This window comes from Euprymna scolopes, chromosome 36, assembly GCF_053919585.1.
Source record: "Euprymna scolopes isolate OS-2025 chromosome 36, ASM5391958v1, whole genome shotgun sequence".
Classification (NCBI taxonomy): Eukaryota; Metazoa; Mollusca; class Cephalopoda; order Sepiida; family Sepiolidae; genus Euprymna; species Euprymna scolopes.
The window spans coordinates 37,067,750-37,082,205 of NC_136517.1; positions in this window are offsets into that span (position 1 = coordinate 37,067,750).

Sequence of the window (14,456 nt, forward strand, 5' to 3'; positions counted from 1 at the left end):
ATTAAAAAAAAAAAAAAAATTGATAGGTTGCATTTAATAAACTAAATATTGGGTTTCTGTTTACTTGCCTCCTCTACGTGGATGTAGAAAAAAATTAACTACCCATAAAAGGGGAACTTTGAATTCGAACAAAAATAAAAATTGTCTCTGTCTAGAAGGACAAAATCGACTAACTGTAGCATCAGAACAGATACTGCACTTTGTCCCTAGTCAAAAGACGATGAAAAAAATGAATAGTAAGTTGTTGCTGTTTGTAAGCAATTTGTTTATGCAATTTTATTTCCTGCGATAAAACCTATTATATGGACATGCATTATATATGTAATAAGCAAAGTAAGTTTTAAATATTAGTTATAATTCTCGAATGCTTGCTTTTTAATGAAAAGCAAAACTTTCTTTTTATTATTGAGTTTTATGGTGAAAGTATGAAACACGTGACTTTATAAATGAGGAAAATAATTGACCTGGGGAGAGGGGAAAAAAAAATTACGAATCTCTCTGCATGAGATTTTACAACTAAAATTTATCAAAAAATTAGATTTAAAAGAATTAAAAAAAGAAAAGAAAAAAAGATACAAATTTTGGTGCTATTAATTTGAAGCCATTATGATTTTCATTGCCCACAACTGTGTGGTAAAAGATGAGGAAAAAAAAAAAAAAAAAAGAAAAGATACAGTTGTAAATACTGAATTTTCGCATTGGCAACCTTCACTTTTCTGCCCCCTTCCTCCCCACTTCCTTTGGTCTGTTTGGAAAGTGTCTCTTTGAATCTGGAAAGATCTTCCTACTGCACAGCCCGCTTCCAACAAGCGGGATAAACAGAGGTTAATATTGAAAGCCTTCATATCTTCACAGACGTCTACAAAAACATTGCTGAGGCTACCCCCCCTCACTCTTCCTCCTTCCATAGGGTGTTTCCTTAATGGTGCAAGTCCAGCAATTCAACTTAATTAAAAAAATATATAGAAAAATCTTTATGATGTACGTACCTTTCATTGAACGAAAACGTGATCACATAAATTGAGTAAACAATTTTTTTTTTTAAACTAAGAAAATCAAATTTTATGATGTAGCAAAAATGGTCTATCTTGATCTGCCATATTTAATAACGGGAGATAACTCAATTCGAACTACCGAGATTTTAAAAGCAGTGTTATAATGGCTATGACATACTTTTAGTGATTAATAGTATAAAAAAAAAAAAGTACATCATCAATTTACATAATTTTTGGAATATGACATTGTCATTCCGTGAGAGGTACATACATAAAGATTTTTCTGTGTTTGTTAAATTAAATCGAATTCTGGATAAGAACGGAAGATCGTTTAGAATCCTACTATCATGCATTCTAATTACAAGTCCATTTATAGTGTGTGTATGTGTAATATATGTGTATATGATAATGCGCGAATAAATTACGGGTTCTTTTTGATTAGTCATGACTGGTGATTTCACGTGCACGCACAATCATTCAGACTACCTAAAAGAAATGCTCCTGTGAGTGCATTGTTTGTTTGTTTTTTGTTTTTTTTTTTTATTTTTTTTATGGAAGTCGCTTGAGACAAGATATAAAGCCACTTGATGTAAGAAGCTAACAAGAAGGAAAGATTATTGCAAAGATAAAAGATGCCTATTGACCTTAGTCTTGAAAAGGCCAAGGCTGTAGATAGGAGAAAAACTGAGTAAGAAGAGAGTTCCACAACCTTGCAGTTCTTGGAAAGAAGCTACTGGAATAAGAAACTGTATTATTATTATTACAGTGTGGTATTAAACCGGCCAATTGATGGAGATCACTAGTCTAATGAGTCAAACGAGTTGGAAGAAAAGAAGCGGGAAAAAGATCAGACAATTCTCAATAATACATGGTCATAATTGGTCCACCGACTTAGTCGGACTTTTGTATTTATAAGAAAGACTTTTGGACTTAATGTGTTCTCAGGTCGTCTGATTATTGTTACTGTGTGTGAAACCATAAGTGATGAACAATTGAAAAAAAACTTATGATGTTCTGTATATAAGTGTGAATCCGAAAATTTGAGCCATTTTTTTTTTTTTTTTTTTTTTTCAAAGCTGATGCTTACAACTATCACTATATTATTAGTGATGGGACGATTCCAATACTATTACAGATTCTGTTCTAAATTCACAATTCCATCTAAATATTTAGTTATAACGTTTTTTTTTAAATTTTTTAGTTCTCGGATTACCATAATTTTTAGTTCTCGGATTACCGTAAATATGTGCATATATTTTCGCAATCGTAAAAATATTTGGGAGGTTTATCTATAGATTGTAATTTTATTGGTAGTTTAAAATCAATTAAATATTCATCATTAGTATCAGTGATAGAAAATAAAATTTGGAACAAAAAAAAACCAAAAAACCTGGGTATGTTTTTTTTTTTTACTATAGCCAACAAAGCAAAAAGTAAAAAAAAAAAAAAGCAAATGTATAACAAATATTATCAAAAGTAAGATAAGTTATTCTTTTACCTAGCTCGATAAGTTTTTAGTGTTTCAACTTATTTTAAAGCGTTATAGTTTGAAATATAAATGTATGTCACGCAAGGACAATAAAAGATGACCGACATGAGAGGGTTACATCTTTTGAGTCTGGATAATCGTTTTAAGGTAAAATTAAACAAAATAAAAAAAAAAATTTGGAAAATAGGCTCGAATTTTTCCGATTCTGATATCCCAAAATACTCTAATTTTTGTATTTCCAATTCTAATTAATCGTCCCAACACTAATAACTATAAGTAATAATAACCACAAACATGTTATGCCTTTTGAAGACTCGTCAGTGGGGCTTTATCCAGTGTGTGTGTGTGTTTGTATGTATATATATATCTCACACATACATACACACCCATACAGGTTATGATGAATTAATTTAGCAAAAAAAAAAAAAATAATAATAATACCACCAATTTGCAAATCATAATTATAACTTTTTTTTTTCTTTTGTAAAAAATTTTTTTTTTAATTTATATATTAAAATGAAAGTGGGGAAAATTTCGAATGTTTGCTTTGTTTTTCTTAAGAGAATGAGTGAGCAGTGATAATCTCTAATTCAGATTGCCGACAATATTTTATACAAAGAAATAAATTGAAAGAAAGGACTACGTTTATTTTATTTCTTTCTTTGATTTTTTTTTTTTTAAATTTTTATTTCAGAATTCATAACGAGGTAGGGACAGGATCATTTATCATGGAGAAAATTTCTTATAATAATTTAAAAAAATAATTAAAAAAAAAAAAAAAATTGTCCAATCACATTAATTTTTTTTCCCACTTTAAATAATAAATCAATTCCCATGCAACAAAATCGTTTTTCTTTTTAGCAAAATTAATTTATTATAATCTGTCACAACAATTTCCAATTGTATTTTCTCTTTTTACGCGTCGCACTTTTTTTTTTTTTTTTCAGGCAACGAAAATACATAGTGGGCTTAAATTAATAACACATAAGTTTTTTTTATTTATTTTTTTTTTATTGTACATTAACAACTTCAGCTAAATCACGCACAAAAAAAGGATTCTACTTTTTTAAGTTATTACCTGGAACATCCTAAAAAAATTTAGACCTCCCCCCCCCCCCCGGAAACAAAAAAAGAAAAAAAATAATAATCTCAATTATTTTAGAATATATAGAGCGGGAGAGCAGTTTCAAATAAATTTAGCATAAAATGTATTTCCAGGCTAGTCTAGCATTTTAAAGTAATTAACCATATTTGTTTCTTCCCGATGGAAAATAAATTTTATGTGTTTACTTTTTTTTTTTTTTTTTTGTAAGGGAGAGATTATACTTTTAGAGGCAAGTACACATTTTACGACATTGGGGTTTGTATTTAGGGTTGATTATAACAACAACAACAGAAATAGTTAACTGTCTTAGAATGGCCCGGAAATGAAGATCATTTTACTTTAAATTTATATACAAAACTGATCCCCCCCCCCCACTAAATTTAAAATAATTTCCCTTTTTTTTTTTTTTTTTTTTGCGTTTTTTTTTCTTTTCATAAGTTTTAAAGGGTGGTTACGCGTAATCTCCTAAAAACAAAGAATATTTTGACGGACGTAGCTGAGTGTGTTAATTTACAAATTTACCATTTTTTTTTTTCAATCATATTTCATATATTAGCAATAGTGCCATATGCACTGGAAATTAAAAAAACAAGCATATATATAAACAAATGAAGTATATTTCCGATTACAGATTATTCCATCATTACTATTGCTAAGAATACATACTTTGTTTACTATTACTGGTATAGTCAAAATTTAAAAGTGAAACCAGGTAAACTATTGGGTTCGAAAAAGGGAGACAATTATGAAAAACTGAAGAGTTGCGTCCCTTGAACAGATTCTGATTGATTCAAAAAGAAAATATGCTGAACAAACAGGCACACACTCGTATAGACAACTTTGCATCTTGAGGTTAAATTTTGTCGAAGAAAAGAATTACTTGGTGCTTAGTTTTTTTTTTTTTTTTTTTTTTTTAAATAAATTTTGGATTATTTTTTAATAAATATTCAAATGTTTTTTTAATTATTTTTATGCTATAAATTTATAAAATGTCTTCAATTTTTTAAATTGTTTTAAATATTTTTAATTTAATTCGTTTACTTTTTATTTTATTTTTTTTTTTTACTCTTTTTTTTTTTGCCATTCTCTTTATGGAATCGTCAACATCTGATTTTTTTTTTTTTTTTTTTTTTTTTTTTACCAAACTGCTGCTCTTTTTGATTCATTCAATTAAAAAAAAAATCTGTCGGGGGGTGGGGAACCGAAAAAGTTAAAATAAATGATTAAAAAAATCGTAAAAAATATAATCAACAATTTTTCAGTTTCCTTTTTCTTTTTCATCATTTTTTTTTTTAATTGCAATTTTTAAAACTAGTTTTACACTTTTTGTACATAATTCATTAAAATTTATAATATTTAATTTTGATACGTTTTTTCTTTCTTTCTTTTTTTTTTTTTTTTTTTCACTCTGTAATTGGTTATAACGCAAAATGATTTGGAAGGATAAGTGGAATGAAGTAAATAATATCGCCAGACATTTGAGTGAGATATTTTGTTTTGATTGAAAGACTCTGAGTTAAGAGCAAAGTGTAGTACCTGTTCTGATATTGCACTTCATTTTTTTGTTTTTGGCCTATTTTACTTTAAGCTGACACAGTAAGGGAACTAGCTTATTTCAATTTATTTTTTGATTCTTTATTAGTAACTATTTTAACAAAGATTTAAGAAAGCACCCCCTCTCTATCTTTCTCCTCTACCTTCTTTCACTTTCTCTTCTTTTCGTTGATGAATTATTACATAATATAAAAAAATCACTCAATGTCGGTCCCCCTTCTGACTGCTTCTGTTCCCGCTGACTCCTAAAAAAATATGACTCTTACAAAAAGAACAAACGCTTATATTTTGTCAAGACAATGATGAGAAAGAATGTATCAATTTTGTGCGTGTCTTGTGTAGTTGTTGATTTTTTAGCTGAAGGCACAGACAGACAACTCTAGCTTTCCTCGCTTTATATCATCTCCCTCCCTCTCTCTTTATTACTCTCTCTCACTTTCTTTTGCATATGGAAAAAAAATTGTTGACAAATTACTACATAATAACAATAAAAGATCACTTCAAATGCCGAGCTCCATGACGGATTTCATTCTTAAAAATGAATATTTAAAAATAAAATTTCAAAAATGTGCCTCTATTTTAACAGACAATGATGAGCAAGTGTTGTTGGATCAAAGGAATTAAGACTAGCTTGCACTGTTTTGGTAAAAGAAAAGTTACTTTCAAATTAATTACAAGAATGCTAGGACCTGATAATTCAGTCTTGGTTATTTTACTTTTCTTCAAGGAATCGGAAATGTTGATGTTGAGATAATACGAATATGCACTGAGTTTTTGCTTACAAAAACTTACTTTTTAATTAATCACAAGAATGATGGGAGCTGATAATTAAGAGGAAGTCTTGTTTATTTCGTTTTTATCAAGATGTTAGGAAAACGGAAATTCTGATGCTATGATAAGAGGTAATGGCATTTATCGGGGTTTATTGTCAAGAGTCTCCCTGGTGGCTGATCATAAGTTGCAGATGGGCCATCTGCTTTGCATAAGCCACAAAACAAAGGTTAATTTTATGGTAATCGAAATGAATAGACTGTAAAGAGTTGATATTAAAATGACGTTCTAACAAATAGGAAATATGGCGAACCAAATTCAGCACCGGTCACAGAGAAAAAAAAAAAAAATCACTTATTTGTATGAAGAATAAATGAGTCTTCGAAATGTGCTAAACTGATTTATCCAAAATAACAAAATCGGAGACAAATAAACAGAAGAACCAGGTATCTATGGGTTAGGCGATGATATGAGGAGTGACGATTAATTAACTGCCAAAAGACACTTTCCTGTGATTAAAGTTTTGATAACTATTATACTTTTTTTTTTTTTTACAGTGATCACCACTTATCAAGGCCCGGAAGCTACTCAGGGATAAGGGTTATTGCAAGTACATTACGTTAGTGTGGAGATTTGATGAAGTGTTTACTTAAGGGGGCGGTTCATTAGGAATTTGTTAACATTGGACTTGAAGACATCCAAGTTGTAGTCCGGAGGGAAGAGGAATTGTGGTTAATACAAATTTATAATTATGAAGATCAGTCCCAAGAGAAGAAGGAATCTCCCCCTGTTAGGATAACAAATTAGGACTGATGAAAAAGGAAAGCAAGTATTATACATTATTTTTTGGGATCCTTGGAGATGAGATGTATCCCCAGTAATTACTGCCTTCCATAGTTGTTGTTCCACCAGTTGGCCGACTAAACCATCTCGCCTGCTTCAGGTAGGATTGAGACGGCTATCTTCAGACAATGCTCACCTGAAACTGTAGAGACTCAACACCTCTATCCACTGCGCCATTGTCCCCGAAGGGCGATAAAGGTTGGCTTTTATTGTCTTATAAATCTAATTTTAACCATCGCGGTTAACCACCTGAAGAAGGTTAGAGGATGATTCAGCTGAAAGAACAACTATGAAGATGGGGATAAGAGTATGCAAAAAGGAAAGAAAGGTTTTCCTTTTAGGATAACAGTAAAAAATGAGGACCGAAGAAGAAGGGCTTAAAGGTCGGTTGACCACTGATGGTCGTGCAAGTCAAATCCTTGCAGAATTGGGAATTGTAAATATTACTGGAAACTTGATAATGTATTATTGAGATTTATGAATTAAATTCTATTGGAAGAAGGGTGGAGTCATGCCCATCTAATTTCAATATAAGCTGAAGAATAACCTTTGGGGCCTCCATTCATTTTGCCAACCAAATGCACACTTGAGAGATTGACCCTCTAGTTAGGGTTGTAGATCACTAAGTTTGAAAATTGTTCAGACTTAACCAATAGTGTCATCCAAAATGTGAATGATCAAAGTTGTGTAATATTTCAACGAATAATCATTCTGCTTTATACAAAAGGATCAGTCATCAACTTGTTATTCTTTTCTTTTGGCTTGAAACGACCTTTGCTCCTCAGTTACCAGTGCCAGAGAGATTGCCTTCTTAATCTTTTACATACGTTAGGAGAGTGGTAATTCATTGAACCACGACCTTTCAACATCCTTGGTTTTCATCAGAGTAACCACCAAGTACCAAATGACCAACCGGGACCCAGAACGGCCGGAATTGGTGATGTCACCCACTGGACATCGTTGGAGGAATAAAGGGTACAAATATATAAGTTTTGTACGTGTTTTGTGTAGTTCTTGAGTTTTAGCTGGACACACACACACACACAAGTTTCTTATTTATAATAGAAGATGAGTCACAGCCATGCATGGTTCGTAATGATTACAACACAAACAATTTAATCATTTCTGCTAAGACTATGGTATCTTATTTCTTACTATCGGTCTACATTTGGATGTTTTATTAACCCCTTCTCGTTTTACATTTAAAAATTTAACTGTCCGGAAACAAGGCTGTTTTTTTATTTTCTTATCTCTTCAATATTTGAGTCCATTATAAAATGTTTATTATAAAAATTAATATTTTGGAAGTTATATATATATATATATATATATATTTTTTTTTTTAAGGTCACCACTTATCAAGGCCCGGAAGCCACTCAGGGATAAAGGTTATTGCAAGTACAGTACGTTAGTGTGGAGATTTGATGAAGTGTTTACTTAAGGGGGTGGTTCATTAGGAATTTGTTGTTTGTTGGACTTGAAGACATCCAAGTTGTAGTCAGGTGGGAAGCAGGCGGATGGAACAGAGTTCCACAGGCATGCAGTTCTAAGAAAGAAGCTTTGTTCATGGAATCCACGTTTTGGTTTAGGCACAGATAAAGAGTGGGGGAAATTTTTCACAGTGGATTCAGCTAGACTGGTGTTTTTCGTGAAAGATTGGCGAGGGGGGACCAGAGATTGGAGTTCAGACGAGCACCTGCCATGGAAATAACGATAAAATAAGGATATGCTCGCAACGTCTCTTCTGTGGGAGAGAGGTTGCAGGGTAGAGAAAAGGGCATCCCCCACCAAGCCACAAAGTCTATTTTGTACTCTGTCAAGGCAGTATAGGCTGTTTTTAGCAGCTCCTGCCCAGATATGGCAGCAGTATTCCATCCTTGGACGTACTTGGCTTTTATATAGCATATTATATTGCATCAGTAGTGAGATATCTTCTGGAGCGGTAGAAGGATCCCACCATCTTTCCAGCGACCTTGGCAACAGACTTGGTGTACGCGTTCCATTTCAGATCAGGAGTAAAGGTCAAACCCAGAAGCTTGTCAAAACACGGGGCCTCTCTCAGACAAGAGCCATCCATCCCAATTGATGCCAGATGGGGATCAGAGCGGTGTATGATGTAAGGATAGGAGTTTGGTTTTAGATGCATTAAAGGTAACCAGCCACGTCTTCCCCCACTGAACCACGCGCTCAAGATCAGAGGAGAGAGAATCAAAGAGAACTTTGTCATTTACAGCCTTTGATATGTTGCCGTAGATGGTCGTGTCATCAGCATAGATGTCAACGAATGATTTAAGTATGTGTTTAGGGAGGTCATTGATGTAGATCAGGAAGAGAGTTGGGCCCAGGATTGACCCTTGAGGGACTCCAGCATTAATACTGCCGGCCTCTGATTTTTTTATATGGGTCTAAAATGTATCACGTTATTATTATGCCATGTATTCTCTATCGTATTAAAACACACACACACACACACACACATATGTATATAATGTGTGTATTTATGTATATATTTATATATGCATGTATGTAAATGTGATCTTGTTTGTATGTATGTGAGAAACGGTCTCTACAAAAACAACTCCATCAATTTTTGGTCTACGAACATAGAACCTGATATTAATATATAGGGGATTCGGACCTGTAGAAAAAAAGTTAAAGTTGGTTTTTAGCTGGTAAAAATAGCTGCTAAGGGGTCAAATTTTTAAAAAAATTGAAACTTGGCAGACATAAGTCAAATTAAAACATATCGTCTATACATGCGCAAATATGCATTTAAATTGGTTAGTTTGTAAAGTTTTGATACGTGGACTTAGCTCAGATAGTAGCAAATAACACTGAAGAGCTAAATATTTTGATTCCGATTTTAGCTGATAGCACCCAAGTCATATATATATTATTTTTAACTTTTGAAATCACTACTATGTATTAGGTACAATAAATTGGCTCGATAATTATATATACAAAATCTACATAAATTAAAATATATTTAAGCGTAAATTATCGCCCCATTAGCCTCCTTCCTCTTTTCGTCAAAATATTTGAGACCATAATTAACCACGCTCTAGTCCGTCACCTTACAGATGCTACACTTCTGACTGACAAACGATATGGATTTAGACAAGCCCGTTCCACCGCAGACATGAAATGAATGGCTTTCGTCTTGGGGAGGCCTCAAGTTTTGACAGGCTTCTAGGCTTGACCTTTACTCCTGATCTTAAATGGAATACGTACATCAAATCTGTTGCCAAGGCTGCTGGAAAAATGGTCGGATCCTTTTATAGATCCAGTAGATATCTCACTGCTGATACAATTCTCTATCTATATAAGAGCCAGATACGTCCAAGGATGGAATACTGTTGCAAAATATGGGCAAGAGCTGCTAGAAAAGACTTGTCCTGCCTTGATAGGGTTCAAAATAGACTTCGTGGCCTGGTGGGAGATGTCCTTTTCTCTTCGCTGCAACCTCTATCTCACAGAAGTGATGTTGCAAATTTGTCTCTGCTTTATCGTTATTTTCATGAAAAGTGTTTGACTGAGCTTCAATCTATGGTCCCCCCTCGCCAAACTTTCACAAGAAACACTAGACTAGCTGAAAACATTATCAATAATTTTCCCCACTCTTTATCTGTGCCTAAACCTAAACATAGATTCCATGATCAAAGCTTCTTTCTTAGAACTGCACGCCTGTGGAATTGTCTTCCGTTTTCCTGCTTTCCAGCTGTCTATAATATGGTTGTCTTCAAGTTCAACGTGAACAAGTTTCTGATGAGCCGTTCCACTTAAGTTAACAAATTTACCGAATTTCCATTACTATTGATTACTATATTGTCCTTTTGACTACTCTACACTCTTTAACCCTTATCCTTGAGTGGCCGATCGGCCTTGATAAGTGGTGACGCCTATGTAAAAAAAAAAAAAAAAAAAAAAATGACCAGGTAATGCCAGGTTGCCTACTTTCACTACACCGATGAAGACTGAAGGATCGGTCGAAAATTATGTACTTGTAAAAAAAGATTTTTCATTTTTTTTCATAATATTATTTTGTATTCCTGCACGTCACCAATTGAAAACGAATAAAGAAAAGTTATAAGCTTTTATACTTTTCATATTCCTTTTTATACATTTCCATTCAGATATATATAAACATGCATTGAGAATGGTGGTGACTATATAGAAAAATAAATTCTGGAGCACAAAAGGTCACTCATTTTAATGATGCCACTCACGTTGTCGTAGCTCTTCAACTCTTTGAGTTTAAAAAAAAAATAGGGGGCTTTAATTTTGAAACTACCCTTGTATTTTGCTTGCAAGAATGGAAGTGCCATCTTCTTGCCAAACTGATCCTGTAAGAGTGATTATTTCTGATGTGATCTCTATTTTTTTTTTTTTGAAGCACCAACAGATGATAGCAGCACAATATCTCAAACAACTCAGTATGTTGACAGATGAGACACAAGGTCGGAAGGTGGAGAGAATCAAGCCAACACTTTTAAAGGAAGAGTATTATGGCCAATTAAAACTTGCTTGAGCAGCCCCGTTGGTATTCCCTGCCTTGGGCTGTGAGCAATAAACTTATTCCACTCCAAAGAGGGAAGGCACGGCTGGGGAGGGTAGGCCTCCTAGGACTAGGTTGAATACTTCAGCATAACAAATAAAAAGGTCACTGAAGTGGCTTAGTTCACACCAGATTTGTTGCTGAAAACGGATCCTTGACTGGTATTTAGCAATGGAGTGCTGACATACCTTGGACAACTTTAAAGAATTGGCATCCAAATTAACCTATATCTGCTTAGATATAAAAATGGTTGATTTTTATGGCGTCCCTCTGTGAAGAGAATCTGCTATCTAAACTATTCTACATCTACTAAACCAAGGAACTCTAATCCATTCTTTTAATGTGGTCATACTCTCAAGGTTTACTGGTCTGCACACACATCTCTGTACTAGCCAACACCCTTTTTATTTTATTTTTTTTTAATTACATTTTCACCCCAAACAAGGCACATTGCTACTTTGTTGTAGGGGGCATAGGCATCAGGGGTACTGTGTAGGGAGTTGGACAGCAAGATGTCGGTTCACATTGCATTGAACTTCTGTATGTCAGTACAGTTGGGGAAGAAGGGACCTGAAAGGGAATTCCAAAGCCTAAAGTCTAGCTGTTTTGGGGAAACTACTGGAGTAGAAAGCTCTTCTACATCTAGGGGTCTCTACTGTGAAGGGGTGGGATTTAGCTGCTTGTCAGGGGTATTTATGTCACGGGGGCACAAGTGCTTGCAGTTCGTCAGAGCATTCACAAGTACAAGTCATATTTTTTCATAACTTTTGAAATCACTGCCATATATTCAGTACAATAGAATAATCAATAGAGTATAATAAAAATAGAGTTTAATAAAAAAAATATGAAATCTGCATAAATTAAAATATTATGTGTAAACGTATTTTATGACCGGGACATTCCGGTGAAGGGGGGGGCACTACTATATATAGGGTACAGTATATTAAATGATAGAGAATTGGCTCTATAATAATAAATATGGAATATGCATAAATTAAAATATTATATTTAAATGTATTTTATGACCGGGCAATGCTGGGTGGCCTTGGGCAGTCATTTCGATCCTGGCTTGAGGTAGTTGTCTGTGTAGCCACACTGATGAGTTGTGATACAATGAAACAGTACTATATGTAGATGACTATAATACTCCCTCTCTTGGGTTGAGCATGTTGGGAAGTGACATACAAACTGCCATTAAGCAATGCTCTTTGTGTAAATAAATGGAGCTTAGGCATTTGGACAATGTCAAAACATTCTCAATTCACTACCCAGCATATCGGCAGCTGAATAGCATAATGGTTAGAAGTGCCGACTATCATTTGGACAATCGTTTCGATTCTGGCTTGAGGTAGTTGACTGTATAGCCGCCCTGATACAGCGAAACAGTACTGCATGTGGATGACTACATATATATATATATATATATATATATATATATATATATATATATATAAATTTGTATATTTTGGCAGCAAGTCATTATTCAAGTACGTCTGATTGAACACGACAGTTATTCTTTTCTCCAATTTTTCTGGATGCACCGATAGAAAGCACTTGAGAAGAATATGGCTGAACAACAACTTTTCGGCGCCATTATATACAACAGGCCAGCTGAAATAAAAAAGACCATTTGGTGAATCGAAAAGATATCCAGAAAAATCGGAAAAAGAATAACTCTGTCATGTTCAATCAGACGTGCTTGAATATATATATATATATATATATATATATATATATATATATTAGTATAACTTCTTTTGAAAAGTTCATGAATTTCGACTAAGTAATCTGGTTGAAAATTAATTGTAGCCAGTCATTTGTTTACTGACACCATCACCTGTAACATGATCATTTTTCCATGAAGCCAGCGACTTCATAGCTGCCTTAGGCCGGGAGCTGGAGACTCACATCCCAACAAGTTGGCGGACCAAGTCACTATGGGAATCATGGTCAGCAACAGCAGTGCCCAAAAAATCCTTTTTAGAACTAACTATCCCAAACTATTATTGCAATTCAAACAGCCCTTTTCAGGGCTAACTACCACAAACTATCTGTGTACATTTCACTCTCTGCTACTGTCAGCCTTCTGAGACTCCCCTCTACATCCAGCGATTGCTGCAGCATCCAACTCACTCCAGTGGCTCCAGCTCACTCCTACAACTTCTAATGACTTTGGTCACCTACAACTCACTCCTGAAACCTCCAGCATCCTGTAGCATTCAGCCACCAACTCCTGCGCCCACTGACGCTCAACTACTAGCTTCCAGTGCCGACTGACGTCCAACTACCTGTTCCAGTGCTCACTGAAGTCTAGCTACTAGTCCCAGTACCCATCAACGTCCGATACTCTTTTAACTTCTGTTTATTTTCCCCACATCAAAAACAACCTTAAGTCACATTTTGTTTTCGTGAGGAAGCAAATAATATTAGATAAACAATCCGCATCTAAAAAATTCAGGAACATAAATACAGTTTCATTTTGATTTTGCCTTTCACAGCGTGGCGGCAAAATGAAATAACAATCGAATAAGTTATATTTATTTATTTGGTGCTTTTGCAGTATTGGGACAAAATTCTGGAAAATCGTAATACTGAATTTCACATGAAAACAATGGTATCTACGCATTCTTTGTATTTTTAAGATGATTATATCCAAAATTACGAAAATCGATAAGGTAGAAAATTATTTATTAAAGAAAATAAAAATAGAATTTGATGAAAACGATCGTAAAACACAGGAGAATTCAAAAGGCAGGTATCTTTTTGTTTGGATTTAAACAAGATGGCGGAATTTTTTTTTTTTTAATAATTTAGTAATATTCAGGTTGTAGCAACTCACCATAAACATTAAAAGTGGCTGGACAAGGAGCATTAAGCGTACATCTGTTATCCACACCCACGCAAATATTACACTATATATAGCGAAATTTGGTAATTGTCGCAGACGGCATGAAAAGCACCTCACGTGACAAAGATGTTGACTTTTCATCCGATCGGCATTCCGAGAAAGTGAAATTCAAAATATTTTTTCTGACAGTCTGCAGCTATAAAAAAAGGCACTGCGCACGAAACCCGATCAGTCGAGTCTGATTTCTCTTTAAGTGTTAACAAGCACACGATTCTCACTCTGTCTTCCAACATTAA